This window comes from Meriones unguiculatus (genome assembly GCF_030254825.1).
Source record: "Meriones unguiculatus strain TT.TT164.6M chromosome X unlocalized genomic scaffold, Bangor_MerUng_6.1 ChrX_unordered_Scaffold_31, whole genome shotgun sequence".
In the NCBI taxonomy this organism is placed as follows: domain Eukaryota; kingdom Metazoa; phylum Chordata; class Mammalia; order Rodentia; family Muridae; genus Meriones; species Meriones unguiculatus.
In genome coordinates this window covers 10,333,847-10,353,314 of record NW_026843707.1, presented here as the reverse complement: position 1 = coordinate 10,353,314, position 19,468 = coordinate 10,333,847, and positions in this window count along the sequence as shown.

The following is a 19,468-nucleotide window of genomic DNA, read 5'->3' as shown; positions in this document are numbered from 1 at the left end:
CTGCCTGCATTTGCCCCGTTTGTGTCTGTTTACTTTTCTCTCACAGGTAGAGCTAGTCCTCAGCACATGCTGAGGACATGGGGCTGCTCTCAGCTTTCTGAAGAACTCTCCAGACACTAGAGAGAGACAGTACCAGTCTGAACTGCAGAACCCAAAAAATAAACAGGGAAGGTTTCAGACAAGCCAATAGATAGTGGTCATCGAAAGAACACTTCCAACTTAAATCAGGACATCATGACTTCACCAGCAACCCCCAAAATTGATGGTTACTCCAATTCATCAGAAACACAGGAAAATGAATTTAAACCTATGTGTACCCTATTATTTGAGGCCCATGAAGAGGAAACAAACAACTGTCTTAGAACAATAACCATGCAAATGCAGTCAGTTAAAGAGGAAATGAACAAAACTTTCATAGACTTGGCCAGTCAATTGGAGGTAAAGAAAGAAGAAATAGACAAATTTCTTAAAGAAACACTGGCAAACATAGCCAAAAAAATAGAGACACAAGTAGAGATAAAATTAGTGGCATATAGAAAGGAAATTAACAAAATAATAGAGACCATCATAGAGAGTCAGGAAACAACATTCAAACAGATGAAAGAAATGGTGCAAGGCATGGAAACAGAATTAGAATCAATAAGGAAAACACAAACTGAGAAAACCATGGAGCTGGAGGAGAACTTGGAGAAAAGTTCAGGAACCACAGGGGTAAGCATCACCAACAGAATACAAGAGACGGAAGGGAGAATCTATGGAGCTAAAGAAACACTCGTAGAAATTGATACTTCTCTCAAAGAAAAAGTAAAATCAGAAAAGTTCAAAACACAAAATATCCAAGAAATCAAGGACACCATGAAAAGATGAAATCTAGCAATAAGAGGAATTTATTGAAAAGAAGACTCCAGGCTCCAAGGTCCAGAAAATATTTTCAAGAAAATCATAGAAGAAAATTTTTCAACTTAAAGAAAGAGATGTCCATAAATATACAGGAGGCCTACAGATCACCAAACAGACTAGACCAGAAAAGCAGAGGTCTTTTTTTTCTTCCCTCTGATCCTAGTCAATTAGGTGTCATCAGGAATGGCTTGTTCTTTATAGAGTAACTTTTATATTTGTGTGCTTTTGGTTTGGGGGCTTTCAAGACAGGATTATGCTTAATAGCCTTGAGTACCCTGGACTTACTGTGTAGACTAGGCTGTCCTCAAATTCACAGAGATCAGCCTGTTTCTGAAATCTCAGGTGCTGGAGTCACAAGGGTCCACACCATTCATGGCTGAACAATGTTCCTTATGCAACACTTATGGGCCCTCTTCCATTAACCAATGATTGAAAAAATTCCCTGTAGGAATGCCTGCATACAAACCAATTTTTTGAATTATTCATTATCATTTTATTTTAAATGTTTTATTCATCATCTTTAATGGTAGAGATTTGTTTTGCTACAATGACTGCTTCATTTAGATATTGGATTTTTATCTGTTCAGACTCTGCTTTTTCCATTTCAATTAATTATACTTTATTCATTTTGTAACAACCCTTGGCCTCCTCCCTCCTTCCCTTCCAATCCCACCGTCCCTCCCCCTTCTCTACACATGCTCCTCTCCAAGTCCACTGATAAGGGAGGTCTTCCTCTTCTTCCTTCTGATCCTAGTCTATCAGGTCTCATCAGGAGTAGTTGCAATGTCTTCTGCTGTGGCCTGGTGAGGTAGCTCCCCACTCAGAGGTAGGTGATCAAAGAACAGGCCAATCTGTTCATGTCAGAGACAGTCCCTGTTGCCATTACTATGGGACCCACTTGGAAACTGAACTGCCATTTGCAACATCTGTGCAGGGATTCTAGTTTATCTCCATCAATGGTTTTGGTCTGAAAAAAGACCACTGTGCCCAGATTTTTTGGTTCTGTTGTTCTACTTGTGGAGCTCCTTTCTCCTCCAGGTCTTATTATTTCCTACTTCTTTCATGAATTTCCCTGCACTCTGCCCAAAAGTTGGCCATAAAACTAAGAGTCTGCTTTGATATCTGGCATGATAGAGCATGTCACAGGTCCTCTGTAGCAGGCTCCCATACACTTCCCTGTTTTCTCCTTCTTCTGATGTTCATCCTCTTTGCCTTGCTGTATGGGGTTTGAGCATTTACCCAGAGACCTCCTTCTTGATTAGTTTCTTTAGGTGTACAGATTTTAGTAGGTGTGATCTATATTTTATGTCTAATATCCAATTATGTGTCAGAATATACCCTGTGTATCTTTTTGCTTCTGGGATACCTCACTCAGGATGATCTTTTCCAGATCTCACAGTTTATTACAAATTTTATGATTTCATTGTTTTGTAATGCTAAGTAATATTCCATTCTGTAGATGAACCACAATTTCTCTATCCATTCCTCCGCGGAGTGGCACCTGGGCTGTTTCCAGCTTCTGGGTATTATAAGTCAACCTGCTACAAACATGGAGGAGCTCAGGTCCTTATTGTGTACTTGAGGCTATTTTGGGTATATGCCTAGGAGTGGTGTAGCTGAATTTTGAGGAAACCCTATTCCTAGTTGTTTGGGAAACTGCCAAATTGTTTTCAAGAGTAGTTATACATATTTACATTCCCACCAGCAGTGGAGAAGGGTTCATCTTTCTCCACAACCTCCAGCATATTCTTATCACTTTAGTTTTTGATCTTAGCCATTCTGATGGGTGTAAGGTGAAATCTTAGGGTCATTTTGATTTGCATTTCATTATGACTAAGTAAATTGTATATTTCTCTAACTTTTTCTCTGCCATTTGATATTCCTCCATTGAGAATTCTCTATTTAGCTCCGTACTCCATTTCTTAATTGCATTACTTGATTTGTTGATGTTTAACTTCTTGAGTTCTTTGTGTATACAGGATATTAGTCCTCTGTCAGATATAGGGTTGGTGAACATCTTTTCCCAATATGTAGGCAGTCGTTTTGTTCTGATGACAGGGTCCTTTGCTTTACAGAAGCTTTTCAGTTTCAGGAGGTCTCATTTATTGATTGCTGTTCTTAGAGTCAGTGCTGTTGGTGTTTAGTTCAGGAAGGTGTCTCCTGTGCCAATGAGTTTAAGGTTCTTCCCCAATTTTTTTTAAAGTGGTTTAGTGTCTCTGGTTTTATTTTGAGGTCTTTGATCCACTTGGACTTTAGTTTTGTGCAGGGTGGTAAATATGGATCTATTTGAATTTTTTTATATTGTAGACATCCAGTTAGAATAGCACCATTTGTTGAAGGTCCTGTTTTGTTTTGTTTTTTTTTTTTTTTTTTTTTTTTGTTGTTTTGTTTTGTTTTCCATTGAATGTTTTTGACATCTTTGTCAAATATCAGGTGTCCGTAAGTGTATGGATTTATGTCAGGGTCTTCTATTTGATTCAATTGATCCACCAGTCTGTTACAATTCCTGTACCACACAGTTTTTATATTGTTGCTGTATATTACAGCTTGAGATTAGGGATAGTATTAACCCCTAAAGATCTTTTATTGTAGAGAATTGTTTTAGTAATTTTGGTTTTCTTGTTGTTCCATATGAAGGTGAAAATTTTTCTTTAAAGGCCTGTAAAGAATTGTGTTGGTTATTTGATGGGAACTGCACTGAATCTGTAGATTGCTTCTGGTATGATGTGCATTTTTACTATATTAATCCTGCCAAGCCCTGAGCATGGGAGAACTTTCCATCTGCTGATATATTCTTCTAATTCTTCCTTCATATACTGAAATTTTTTCATACAAGTCTTTGACTAGCTTTTAGGTTCACACCAAGGTACTTTTTGTCCTTTGTGGTTATTGTGAACTGTGTTGTTTCCCTAATTTCATTCTCAGCTCTTTTGTCTATTGTATACAGGAGGGGTGCTGATTTTATTTTATTTTTTTTAGTTAGATTTATAACCTGCCACTTTGCTGAAGGTGTTAGTCAGCTGTAGGAGATCCTTACTGGAATTTTTGTTGTTACTCAGGTATTCTATCATATCATCTGCAAATAGTGAAATTTGACATCTTCCTTTCTAATTTGTATCCCCTTGATCTCCTTCAATTGCCATATTGTTCTAGCAAGGACTTCCAGAACAATGTTGAAGAGATATGGAGAGAGTGGGCAGCCTTGCCTTGTCCCTGATTTCAGTGGAAATGATTTAATTTTCTCTCCATTGAGTTTGATATTGGCTATAGGCTTGCTGTATAGTAATTGCCTTTACTGTGTTCAGGTATGTGCCTTGTATCCCTGATCTCTCCAAGACTTTAAACATAAATGGATGCTGGATTTTGTCAAATGGCTTTTCAGCATCTAAGGAGACGGTCATGTGGTTTTTTTCTTCAATTTTTTTTTTATGTGGTGGATCACATTGATGGATTTCCGTATATTGAACCACCCCTGCATACCTGGGATGAAACCTACTTGGTCATAGTGGATGGTATCTTTGATGTGTTCATGGGTTCGGTTGTTAAGTATTTTGTTGAATACTTTGCATCAATGTTCATGAGGGAGATTGGCCTGAAATTTTCTTTCTTTGTTGGGTCTTTGTGAGGTTTAAGTACCAAGGTGAGTGTGGCTTCATAGAATGAGTTGGGTAGTTTTCCTTCTGTTTCTATTTTGTGGAATAGTTTTAAGAGTACTGGTGTTAGCACTTCTTTGAATGTTTGGGAGAATTCTGCCCTAAAACCATCTGGCCCTGGCCATTTTTTTGCGTGGGCGATTTTGGATGACAGCTTCTATTTCCTTAATATTATATATATATATATATATATATATATATATATATATATATATATTCTTTTTTAGGATGAAAAAAGATATTTCAGGAAGGCAGCCCATAGCTCCTTTTCTGGCATGAACTCAATGGCATACTCTTTGAACACATCCCCCTGCATGATGCAGCTTTGCAAGGCCACAGAGGGAGACAATGCACCAGCCCTGAAAAGACCTGATAGGGTAAGGTCAGATTTAAGGGGAGGAGAAACTCCCTTATCAGTGGACTAGAGGAAGGGCATAAAAGGAGAAGAGTGAGGGAACGTGCGTTGGGGAGGGATGAGGGAATGGACCACAGCTGGTTTACAGATTGAAAAATTTGTATTAAATAATAATAATAATAATAATGTATTTAGTGTAAAAAACATAGTTTTTGTGACGTGATCAGTCACTGATAGAAATGAGGCTGGACATAGAGCTCAACGGTTAATTGCATTTAATGTTGTATAGAGGACTTGTGTTCAGTTCCCAACTTAACACATTGGCAGCTTACTGCAGTCTGTATTACCAATTCCAGGGACACATATACCCATCAGCATCATTGAGTATCTACACATTTGTGGTGTACATAATGATACCCTGATACACAAATAAATAAAAATGAAACTTTAAGGCATAAAAAAGCATCTCTTTACATAACTAAATATAAGTATAGACCCCAAACCTCCTTGTCTGAGGCAGTTGCCTAAATACTCAAGGCTAAATCTTTTGGCTTTCATAAAAACTTTTTCTTTTATTCCAACATCTCTTTTCTTTACAAAGGCCAAAATCCTAAATCTTGCTGATTCCCACCGTTGGGACTTTTTGTTTTGTTTTGTTTTGTTTTGATTTGTTTTGTTTTGTTTTTTGGCCTGGCTCACTCAATGGAATTATTTCATTTCACTGCTGAGTTTACAAGTTTTTTTTTTCTAGCTCAGAAATTATACTTTTATTCTTTCTTCTCTTGCAAATTGCTTTCCTCATCAATTGTTGATATATTCAGCATGTTTGAATTATGTTTTTTCTCCATATTCAATAAGAAGCTTTCCAGTTCAATGATTAGTACATTTTTTTTAAAAATTATATTATCTGTCAAAATTAGAACCTATACAAAAGATCTAGCTGGATAAGAAGTTTCACTGTAATGCACTAAATGATCTTTGTTCATGACAAAAACTTTTATTGAAAAACCTAACTCGGCTATATTTTAGTAAACATGAATCACCTGTCCTCTCAGACTCTTTTATTTACTTCTTTCAATAATCTTTAATTTTTGTGAATATTTACTTCTCTACAAGAACTTTGGAGGCAAAGAAAAACAAACAAGCTATAAGTTCCACTTCTTGCTAACCTTGTTAAGTCACTTTTGAACTCTCATTAGATAAGAACATCACTATTTGCAAGTTTGTTATTAAGTAGACTTAAAACAGCATAATCATCATAGTCATTGTAAAGAAATACTGGTGCTTAACTGAAAGAAGTCGTTAACTGATTTGGTTTAGCCTACATAGGATAATGAAAACAAATTTAAAAAATTGTTGAATTCAAGATGATGGAAAGCTACAAATTCAGGGAATCTATTTTTTACCAGGTTTTGCTTGCCTGAATATTTATGTTGTATTTATTTAAGTATATTTATTTAAAATGCGTAGGATAGTGGTACAGCACTTGGCTAACATGTGTGAGCATATGCTAACACTCCTATCATTGTAAAAACATATTTTGCTGTTCAGTTCAGAGAGTTCATATTAAGGATCATATATATTAAAGATTTTAGAGATTCTTCATCTCAACACTTGGAAGGAAGAGGCCGATAGGACCTTGGAAGTTCAAGGTTATCCTGTTTTAAAAGTTGAGTTTCATGACATCCAATGTTATATACATCAAAATATATATATGGATATATGAAATATATGATATTAAATATCAATATATATGTCAATAAAAACAAAGAAGAAAATAATATTTATCTTTTCATTTTTTTTACTTTTAAAAATTTATGTATGTTTTTATAAATTAGTTTATTCACTTTGAATCCCAGCTGTAGGCCCCTCCCTCCCAAAGACTAGGAAACTTCCCTAGTCTTCTCATAAGGGAGGTCCTCTTCCCCTTGCATCTGAACCTAGCCTATCAGGTCTCATCAGGAGTGGCAGCATTGTTTCCCTCTGTGGCCTGGTAAGGCTGATCCTCCCTCAGGGTGAGGTGACCAAAGAGCCAATCTCTGAGTTCATGTCAGAGACAGTCCTTGTTTCTATTACTAGGACACCCCCTTGCATACTGACTTGCCATGGGCTATAGCTGTGCACAGGTTCTGGGTGTTCTAGGGTATCTCAATGCATGGTCCATGGTTGGCGTATCAGTCTGAGAAAATACATATCTGGCCAGAATTTTGTGATCTGTTGTTCTCCTCATGAAGCTCCTGTACCCTCTAAGACTTCCTATCTCCCCCTAGTTTCAAAAGATTCCATGCACTCTGCCTGGATTTGGACCATGACTCAAAATGGAGAGGAATATAAATCAATCCTACTGAACACAGGGACAGGGCAAGGCTGCCCACTCCCTCCATATCTCTATGAGAGATTACTTGTAGTCAAAGCTAGAGCAATAAGACAACTAAAGAAGATCATTAGGATCCAAATCAGAAAGGGAGAAATAAAAGTATCGCTTTTTGCAGATGATATAACAGTATACATGAGTGACGGCAAATATTTAACTAGAGAGCAACTTCAGCTGATATCACTTTCAGCAATGTGGCTGTATACAAAATTAACTCAAAAAAATCAGTAGCCCTCCCATATAGGAAATTCCAACGGGCTGAGAAATAAATTAGGAGGGAAACACCCTTTAAAATAGCCACTAATAACATGAAGTAGTTTGGGTGACCCTAATCAAGCATGTGAAAGACTGGTTTGAGAAAAACTTCAAGTCTCTGAAGAAAGAAACTGAGGAAGATATCCGAAGATGGAAAGATCTCCCATGCTCATGGATCCGTAGGATTAAGAGGGAAAATGGCCATCCTACCAAGAGCAATGTAGAGATTCAATGTAATTCCCATCATGTCTTTGGTCATCAGGGAAATGTTAATCAAATCAGCCCTGAGATTTCACCTAACAACCATCAGAATGGCTAAGATCAGAAATTCAATTGACAACCATGCTGGAGAGGATTGCAGTTAGGGGAAACACACTCCACTACTAGTGGGAATGCAAACTTTTCCAACCACTTTGGAAATTAATCTGGCATGTTTTCAGACAATTAGGAGTATCTTTTCTTCAAGATCCCGGTATGACACACATAGACATATATCCAGAAGATGCTCAAGTATACAAAAAGGACATTTGCCAAACCATGTTTGTAGCAGGTTTATTCTTACGAGCCAGGAAACAACCCAGATGCCCCTCAGTGGAGAAATGGATACAGAAATTGTGGTACATATTCACCATGGAATATTATTCCGCAGTCAAAATCAAGGATTCATGAAATTTGCAGGTAAATGTTGGGAACTGGAAAAGATCATTCTGAGGGAGGCATCCCAGTATCAGAAAGAAACATGTGGTGTATACTCACTCATAAGTGGTATTAGACATAAAATATTGGATAAACATACTAAAATCTCTACACGTAAAGAAACTAATCAAGAAAGAACACTCTGGCTGAGTTGTTCAATCCACACTCAAAATGTCAAAGCGGATGGACATCAGAAAAGGGAGAAATCAGGGAACAGGTGAGTAACCTCCCACAGAGGGCCTCTGAAGAGCCCTACACTGCAGGGTATCAGAGCAGATGCTGAGATTTAGAGCCAGACTTTGGGCCTAGTGCAGGGAATTTTATGAAAAAAAGGGGGAGATAGTAAGACCTGGAGGGGAAAGGAGCTTCACAAGGAGAGCAACAGAAGCAAAAACTCTGGGCACTGGGGTCTTTTCTGAGACTGATACTCCAACCAAAGACCATTTATAGAGATAACCTAGAACCCTGAACAGATATAGCCCATGGAAGGTCAGGGTCCAAGTTGGTTCCATAGTAATGGGGACAAGGACTGTAACTGATTGGCCTCCTCTTTGATCACCTCTCCCTGAGGGGTCTGCAGCCTTGCAAGGCCACAAGGAAGAAGAAGCAGCCACTCCAGATAGGTCCTGATAGACTAGGAATAGAAGGAAGGACAGGAGGACCTCCCCTGTTGGTGGGCTTGGTGGGACATGGGTGGAGATGGGGGAAGGAGAGTGGGATTGGGAGGGGAGGAGAGACAGAGCTATAGAGGGGATACAAGGTGAATAAATTGTAATTGATAAAATGAAAAACACCAATACAATTGTTTACAGACCTTGAAAGAACAATTGTCAATTTAATATGGAAAACAAAGACACTCAGAATTGCTAAGACAATCCTGTACAGCAACAGATCATCAGAAGATATCTCCATCCCTGAGCTCAAACTGGACTACAGAGAAATAGTCATAAAAACTGCATGGTACTGGCATAGAAACACGATGGTGGATCAATGAATGTGAATAGAAAACCCAGAAATAAACCCATACACCTATGCCTTTTTCATTTTCGTCAAAGAAGCCAAAACCATACAATGTACAAAAGACAGCATCTTCAACAAATGGTTCAGGTCTTACTGGTTTTCTACCTATGAAAAAATGCAAATACATCAATATTTATCATCCTGCATGAAACTCAAGTCCAAGTGGAACAAAGACCTGAATATTTTTATCTTAAAATTAGTAAAAGAATAGTGTTTGCCCAAATTAGTCAAAGTTCTTTTCTAGAAAATTATTTTTCTAATTCATTATCCCCTTCTACATATTGTTGCATATATTAGTAAATGAAGGGAATAAAAACTTTACTATCATTTTAATATCATTTCATGTTAGAAAAATAAAAGTTAATGATTATGTTACAAATAAACATTCTAATCTTTTATTGATATAGCACATCTGGATTTCTACTGGAAAAGTGAAAAGAATTGTTTGGATTATTTCACTTGTTTATAACTGGTTCACATTCATATTGCTCTGTTTCTTAAATGGTTTTATCTCTATTGATGGGCAAAGCTGTTGTGAAACATTCTAGAATATCTGTGCAAATACAAATGAAAGGAATCGTAATCAAAAGATTGGAAGTAAAAGGTTGCAGATTTTTCATCTCTCTTGGAGCTTTAAATCTGCTTATTTCAGAGTATTCTAACTGGAGGTATCAAAGACCATGAGTAACAGTCATCCTCTTCCCTTTGTGGAGAGAATGATCTCCCTCAAGGTTGAAAATCTGTCAAACCACAACTCATCCTGCACCCTGAGGCATATCTTTGAGCATGATGGGCCTGATAGTGATGTAAACATCCCCCAAATCCATTGACTAAAAGTCCATATTGGTTTCCTTAATCTATTTCCACAACAAATGTGATGCCAAGGATGCCCTGGGTCCACTACATGAGATTTTACTAGATGGACATGAACTAAAGTTACAGATGGTTTATAAAATGGATCCACAGTACTCTCAAACTGACTGTAGCAAGGGAGGCCAAAAACATTATGAGGAAGACAATCATAAATTCCGTCGTCAAGGTGACACAAGCATTCTTGTCCCACCACTGGTATCAAACCATAGATCATACCAGATCTTCTCCAGGCCACTCACAATCCCTGGCTCAGTCTCAATATCGCTTTCAAAGGAGATCATCAACAAACAAAGCATCCAAGACCATGTTCTCAGCATCCAGGCAATAGCTGGTATCATGAGACAGGTCTCGTCAAAGTTTCGGGAATCTTCCTGTTTCAAGCATGAAGAAATCTAAATCTAAATATTCAGGCAAGAGTGCACCCAAGTGTCATTCAGGAGAAGGTAGGAACAGAGAGTTTCAATACTCCTCAGCACATAGCCTGAGTATTGGGAAAGATGAGGGTCAAGAGAAAAACCACTTACTGAGTGGAGAGAGATTTTGAAAAAAACAGTGGAAGTAGGAAAATTGATACATTGTATAGTATTTTATTGTCAACCTTTTTCAAGTTTTAACCTAAATTTACTATTACACTTATTATGTTATTTGAATATTATGATTACATATAAAGTATTGAAATACTTAATTTTTTCCATTGTAAATTTTTGAAATAAAACATAATCATGTTTAGAATATTTATCTATTTATTAAGTTAATAGAGTATTAGCACCAAATCCTCCTTTGACAATATGTACTCTGATTTGTTATCTAAAACTTGGTAATTAGACTTACTTCTTTATAGTCCTCATCCTTTCAAGTTAAAAGCTATATATATATTTGGTATGATTGATAACTAAATCCTTCAATTGTATAATGATATTAGAATTGTTTTATAATATTGATTAAGCAGCAGTGTAAAATTTAATGTTTTGTGTATGTATCAAGAACATTGGTACAATAGCTGAGATTGTACTTAGTTATTATTGTGGTGTTTACAGTACAGATTAACTGACTAGTTTACAGCTTGAAAAGTCTCTTATGCAATGCATTTGCTTAAACTAGTTCTAGTGTCTATTGCTTTCCTTTTTAACTGTATGGTTAGTACTGCAAAATCCCTGGGTCATAAATTATGTTCAATTCCTCACTTTTTAAAAAAAGAAAATAGAGTTATTATATAATATATTCTGATCGTATTTTCTCCTTTTACAACTTCCCTAAGATCTTCCGGACCACTTAAACCCACACACTCATATACGTCCTTTCTGTCTCTCATAAGTAAGCAGTTAACCGTATAAGAAAACAACAACATAAACATAATAAGAAACACAGGAACAGATAAAAACAAAACAATACTAATAGAAACCTCAAAGAAAGACATAAAAGAAACACAGCTATCACAGAAACATTTTTACTTACACAGAAATTCCATAAAAACAGAAAATAATAGGCTATAATATATAAACAATAACATGTAAGGTTAAAATAATTCAAACAAGGCATTATGAGATAAAAAACCTCCAAAAATACATTGATCATTTATGTTTGCTATTTACTTCTAGGCATGGGGCCTGCCAATAAGTATGGTTGGTAAAACTAGCTAGACAGCATTGGAGAAAACTGACTTTCCCTTGGAAGGGATTAACAATCACAGATTGTTTCTGCATTAAGTGTGAGGCTTCTGTCCATATCCCCACTTTGCCGTGGAAACCCAACTGCCTCAGACCCATGCACAGTACCTTCCAGTACACTGAACACTAGTCAGTAGAGATGAAGGTTCTCAGTTGCCACCAGCTCAACTTCTCCATGTTCTGTGACATATGTATGCTTTTTCTTCAGCAATGCAGCTATGCAGCCTTACTATCCATTTCTGGAGAGCAATGGATATTGCCAGAGACAGACTGAGTTACCTGAGTTCTTCTTTGGGACATTTTGGTATGAACTCAATTAGACATAACACATTCCTGGTGCTGAAGGTTTCATTTGGTGGCAAGATATAGCTAGTGGAGATATGTCTCCCCCATTATTTGGTGATTGCATTATGATTCCTGTCACATATGTATGTATTTTATAAAACAGTTCTACATGAACCCTCAATTCACCCTTGGTTTTAGCTATCTCTTCTCATACTCCCAGCCTTAACCATTCTTTGTTGCATTTTCCATTTAATCCTCCAGGGAGAGTTTCTCCATCTGTCTTTCTATAAATCTGGAATGCATCCAAGCTGATTATGGTGCATAATCTTTCTATATGCTACTGGAATTAGGGCTGAAATATTTTTAATGCGTTTTTTTTAATATATGTTCTTAACAGAAATTGCTCTATACTCTTCCCTTTTGGGTCTTGGTGTGGATTACGTATTGAGGTGTGTCCTTGTGAAAAATAATTACACTTTGTATTTTTTCTTTCTATATTGCAGAATAATTAGAGGTATTAGCAATGATATTTATATGAAAGATTGTAATCGTCTGTGTTAAATCTAATTTTCTCTAACCTTTTTTGTTTGAATGATTTAATTAGTGCCTCTATTTCACTAGTTCTAATATAATTACTTATCCAGTTTTGATTTAAATTTAGTAGGCTGCATATAAGTTTATCTGTTTATTTCAGGTTTTCTATTTTCTTGGAGCACAGACTTTTAAAATATGTCCTTACAATTCTCTGGGGTTTTTTTTGTTGTTGTTGTTTTTGTTGTTGTTGTGTGTTTTTCCTCCCATGTATAATCTGTAATTCTATTAATTTGGATATCCTCTCTATATGTTAGTGTTAATTTGGCTAAGTATCAATCTTACCTATTTTCTTTTCATTGTTTTGTTTCATTCTGTTTTATTGATGTCATCTGTAAATTTGATTGTTTCTTGCTTCCTAATCCTTTGTAACTTCGTTTTTCTTTTCATTGTATTGCATTAAAGTATGTCATTAAGCTGCTCATATGTGATCTCTCCAGTTTTTATATGTAAATAGTTGGTGCTTTGCATTTGACTCTAAAACTGACTTCCTGTGTCTTATCTATTTGGGTAAATAGTATTTTCACTTGATTTCAATTTTTTTTTAAAATGATTTTAGTTTTTAATTTCCTTCTTAATTTCTATCTTGAATCAATTTTCTGTCAGCAGTGACTTGCTCACTTTTAACATGTTTTTAAACTACTATTGTTCTTGTTTTCATGTAGTTTTAATCTGTGGTGGTCATGTAGGGTATAGGGTGTGATTTAAATTTTTTCCTTACTGTTGAGACTTGCTTTATTTTCAAGACTTTGGTCAATTTTGGAAGAAATTCTATGAGCTATTGAAAAGAAAGTATATTCTGAGTTTGGGTTAAATCTTCTCTAAAAGTCTGCTAAGCTTATATACATGTGAAATCTTTTAGCTACAGCTTTTTTCGGGTTAATTTTTGTCTGGATCACCTGTAAATTACTGAGAGTGAGGTCCTGAAGCCTCCCACTACCACTGTGTGGAGGTCAATATACTTTTCTATCTGTAATAGTATTTCTTTTATGAAGACAGTTACTTTTGTGCTTGGTATATGAATGCTTAAAACAGCAATAACTTTTTGGCAGTTTTTTTTTTTTTCAACTTTGCTGACTATGTAGTGTTCCCTGTCTGTTCTGATTAGTTTTTAGTCTATTTTGTTTTGTTTTTTGTCAGATATTAAAACTGTTACACCTGCTTGGTTTTTGTCTCCATTTGCTTTCAACATGCTTTTTCTTTCTTTTATCCCGAGGTAATGTTTATTTTTGACTTTCAGATCTTGTTCTTGGATATCACAGAATGATGCATCCTGCTTTTTTCTTTGATTCTTTGTTAATTATACTTTATTCACTTTGTATCCCTCTGTGGTTGCCTCTGTCCTCCAGTCCCAATTTCTCCCTTCCTCTCCCCTCTGCACAAATGCCACTCCCCAAGTCCACTGATAGGGGAGGACTTATTTTCCTTCCTTCTTTTCCTAGTCAGTTAGGCCACATCAGGAGTATCTCCATTGTCTTCTTCTATTGCCTGGTAATGCTGCTTCACCCTTCTGGGGGCCAGGGGTTAATGAAAGAGCAGGCCAAACAGTTCATGGAGAATATGTTTCAGGCCCTCTCTTTTCTAGAACCTACATTGAGAATTCAGGCTTTATTTAATGGCTCTGTCTTCATGATTTATCTTATAGCTCCCATTTTTCTTTTCAAATTTCATAATTTTTTTCCTTTCCTTGGCTGCAAATTTCGTGATTTACTGGTTCTTAATTACTGAATAGTATTCCAGTGTGTAAATTTTCCACAATTTCTGCATTCATTCCTCAGTTTATGGACATCTGGGTTGATTCCAGATTCTGACAATTACGAATAAAGGTGCTAGGAACGTAGTAGAACAAATGTCCTTGTTGTGTGCTTGAATATATTTTGGATATATGTCAAGGAGTAGGATGGCTGGATCTTGAGGAGGCACTATTCCTAATTGTCTGAGAAAGATCCAAATTGATTTCCAAAGTGCATGTACATTTTCCATTCCCACTAGCAATGAAGGAGGTCTCCCTTTTCTTTACGTTCACTCCAGCATGTTTTGACACTGGACTTTTTGATCTGAGCCATACTGACAGGTGTAAGATCATCCTGAGTGAGGTATCCCCAAAGCAGAAAGACATACTTGATATATAACTTAGTTATTTGTGGACGGTAGACATAAGATATAGGATAAACATACATAATAGGTATATCAAAGGTAGCTAAGCATGAAGGAGGACCCTGAGTTATATGAGCAAGCCTCACTCAGACAGCCAATTTGGAAGAGTGAACAGCCAATTGGGAAGAGCCAACAGGGAAGAGCACAGGAGCCTACAACAGAGAGCCACTGATAGATTCTACCCAGCAGGGTATCAGAGCACATGCTGAGACTCACAGACATAATTTGGGTAGAGTGGAGGGTACCTTATAAAACAAGGAGGAGATAAAAAGACCTTGAGGGGACAGGAGCTCCTCAAGGAGAGCAACAGAAACAAAAAAAATCTGTGCAACGGGTCTATTCTTAGATGAATGTTCCAACCAAGAAATTTGCTTGGAGATAACTTAGAATTCAAGCAGGGATGTAGCCCATGGCATCTCGGGTCACAAAGGAAGAAAATGTAGCTTGTTTTGATGAGACATGATAGGCTAGGATCAGATGGAAAAGGAGGAAAACCTCCCCTATCAGTGGACTTAGGGAGGGGCATGGGAGAAGAGGAGGGATGGAGGAAGGTTGGGATTGGGAAGGGATGTGGCAGGGGTATATAGCTGGGATACAAAGGGAGTAAACTGTAAATAATTATAAAGTAATTTTAAAATTAAAATAAAACAAAATATATTAAAACAAGTAAATGGAGATTGTAACACTAACATGTTATAAAATTCTAGGATGTATAATGGTATTGCAAATAAGTATTATTTTTTTTCAAGTCATCCTGTTTGAATCAAGACATATGCAACCAGATTAATAATGTCATAATTAAAATATAATTTCAACCTTTCCCCACTTCCATTTCCTCCCTTCAACCTTCCCCCTTTCTTCCTGCCTTTATATCTTCTAAAATTCATGACTTTATTAAATTCATATTTATTGTTACATGTACATGTAAAAAGATAAATATAGTCATACAACACACTAAATTTAAGTCCTGTTGCTTTGTGAATATGATTCCAGTGCAGAACACTTGGTATTGGATTACTAACTTGTGGTGTCTTTTAGGGGTAGTAGAATGTCCTCTACCAGCAGTTATTATTTGCCTTTAGTTCTGTGTTTATTGATGAGTCACTCATCCCACATCAACAAGTGTATTAATGTCCTTTTTTTCGTTTTGTTCTTTGTTTTGTAAAAGTATTGCTAAAACAAAAAAAGAAAGAAAAAATGAAAAAGTATTGTTATCATCACCACACATCCAAAATTTCCCATCCTCCTTGCACCCTGGAAAGTCCAGGGAGAACTTATCAGTTCTATCTAAAATATACATCATATGTTTTAAGCATGCCTGTCACATTTTAGAGTTCTGGTTAAGTATTTACTATATTCATGAAAAATAAAATTAAAAAAAAGAAAAATAAAAACAGGAAACGAAATCTCTAACATAAATCCTGTACTAAGGAGCTGTGATACAGAGCTATTTATTCATTCGTTCACTTATTTGCTATTATAAACTGTGTTGTGCTGGGGAATAGAAACTTAATTTGAATTTCATGCTTAGACACACAATAGGCTCTACCACTGTGATATGCCATTTCTGCAGCTCCCAAGTAGAATTTTGAAATAGTTAAAAATCTTTTTCACTGTTGCTCTCCTTGTGGAGACCCTGTCCTCTCCAGCTCTTACTATTTCCCAGTTCTTAACTAAAATTCAATTCACTCTGCCAAACAGTTGCCCATCAGGCTCAGCATCTGCTTTGATAGTCTGTAGGGCAGAGGCTTTCAGAGGCTCTCTGTGGTAGGTTCCTAGGTTGTTTCCTGTTTTCTTCTTCTTCTGATGTCCATCCTCTTTGCCTTTCCGGATGTGTATTGGACATTTTAGTTAGGGTCCTCTCTCTTGCTTAGTTTCTTTCGATGCACAGGTTTTAGTGGGTTTGTCCTATGTTGTAAGTCTATATGAGTGAGTATATACCATGTGTGTCTTTTTGCTTCTGGGACAACTAACTCAGGATGATCCTTTCCAGATCCCACCATTTACCTGCAAATTTCATGATTTCCTTACTTTTCATTGGTGACTAATATTCCATTGTGTAGATGTACCACAATTTCTGCATCCATTCTTCAGTTGAGGGGATCTGGGTTGTTTCAAACTTCTGGCTATTACAAATAAAGCTGCTACAAACATAGTTGAGCAAATGTCCTTTTTGTGTACTTGAGCCTCTTTTGGATATATGCCCAGTAGTGGTATGGCTGGATCTTGAGGAAGTGCCATTCCTAGTTGTCTGAGAAAACGCCAGATTGATTTCCAGAGTGGTTGTACAAGTTTACATTCCCACCAGCAGTGCAGAAGGGTTCCCCTTTCTCCACAACCTCTCCAGCATGTGTTGTCACTTGAGTTTTTGATCTTGGCCATTCTCATGGGTGTAAGGTAAAATCTCAGGGTTGTTTTGATTTGCATTTCCCCAATGGCTAGTGAGGTTGAGCATTTCTTTAAGTGCTTCTTTGCCATTCGGTATTCCTCTACAGAGAATTCTCTGTTTAGCTCTGTTCCCCATTTTTTTAAGGAGATTACTTGGTGTGTTGCTTTTCAGCTTCTTTAGTTCTTTATATATACTGGATATGAGTCCTCTGTCAGATAAAGGTTTGGTGAAGATTTTTTTTTAATCTGTAGGCGGTCGCTTTGTTTTGATGACGGTGTCCTTTGCTTTACAGAAGCTTTTCAGTTTCATGAGGTCCCATTTATTGATTGTTGCTCTTAGAGCCTGTGCTGTTGGTGTTCTGTTCAGGAAGTTTTCCCCTGTACCAATGAGTTCTAGGGTATTTTCCACTTTTTGTTCAAGCCGATTTAATGTGTCTGGTTTTATGTTGAGGTCTTTGATCCACTTGGACTTCAGTTTTGTGCAGGGTGACAAGTATGGATCTATTTTCATTTTTCTACATGTAGACATCCAGTTAGACCAGCACCATTTGTTGAAGATGCTATCTTTTTTCCATTATATGGTTTTGGCGTCTTTGTCAAAGATCAGGTGTCCATAAGTGTGTGGGTTTATTTCTGGGTCCTCTGTTAGGTTCCATTGATCCAACATTCTGTTTCTATGCCAGTACCATGCAGTTTTTAAAACTGTTGCTCTATAGTACAACTTAAGATCAGGGATGGAAATACCTCCAGAAGATCTTTTATTGTAGAGGATTGTTTTAGCAATTCTGGGTTTCTTGTTATTCCATATGAAGTTGAGAATTTTTCTTTCCAGGTCTGTAAAGAATTGTGTTGCAAATTTGATGGACATTGCATTGAATCTGTAGATTGCTTTTGGTAAGATGGCCATTTTTACTATGTTAATCTTGCCAAGCCATGAGCATGGGAGATCTTTCCATCTTCTCATATCTTCTTCTAATTCTTTCTTCAGAGATTTGAAATTTTTTTCATACAAGTCTTTGACTTCCTTGGTTAGGGTTACTCCGAGGTACTTTATGTCCTTTGTGGCTATTGTGAAGGGTGTTGTTTCCCTAATTTCTTTCTCAGCCCTTTTGTCTTTTGTATACAGGAGGCCTACTGATTTTTTTGAGTTCATTTTGTATCCAGCCACTTTGCTGAAGGTGTTTTTCAGCTGTAGGAGTTCCCTGGTAGAGATTTTGGGGTCACTCTCATATACTATCATATCATCTGCAAATAGTGATAATTTGACTTCTTCCTTTCCAATTTGTATCCCCTTGATCTCCTTCAACTGTCTTATTGCTCTAGCAAGGACTTCCAGCACAATGTTGAAGAGATATGGAGAGAGTGGGTAGCCTTGCTTTGTCCCTGATTTCAGTGGGATTGCTTTAAGTTTCTCTCCATTCAGTTTGATGTTGGCTATAGGCTTGTTGTATATTGCCTTTACTATGTTTAGATATGTGCCTTGTATCCCTGATCTCTCCAATACTTTGAACATGAATGGATGTTGGATTTTGTCAAATGCTTTTTCAGTATCTAGGGAGATTATCATGTGTTTTATTTTCTTTCAGTTTGTTAATATGGTGGATCACATTGATGGATTTCCGTATATTGAACCACCCCTGCATACCTGGGATGAAGCCTACTTGGTCATAGTGGATGGTATCTTTGACGTGTTCTTGGATTTGGTTTGCAAGTATTTTATTAAGTATTTTTGCATCAATGTTCATAAGGGAGATTGGCCGGAAATCTCTTTCTTTGTTGAGTCTTTGTGAGGTTTAGGTACCAAGGTGAGTGTGGCTTCATAGAATGAATTTTGTAATATTCCTTCTGTTTCTATTTTGTGGAATAGTTCGAAGACAATTGGTGTTAGCTCTTCTTTGAAGGTCTGGTAGAATTCTGCGCTGAAGCCATCTGGTCCTGGGATTTTTTGGAGGGGAGACTTTTGATGACCGCTTCTATTCCTTTGGGGGATATAGGACTATTTAGTTAATTTACCTGGTCGTGTTTCAGCTTGGGTAAGTCAAATCGATCAAGAAAATTGTCCATTTCATTTAGATTTTCAAATTTTATGGCATATAGACTTTTGAAGTAAGTCCTAATGATTGTTTGGATTTCCTCAGTGTCTGTAATTATATCCCTCTTTTCATTTCTGATTTTATTGATTTGGGTGGTGTCTCTCTGCCTTTTAGTTAACCTGGCTAAGGGTTTGTCGATCTTGTTGATTTTCTCAAAGAAC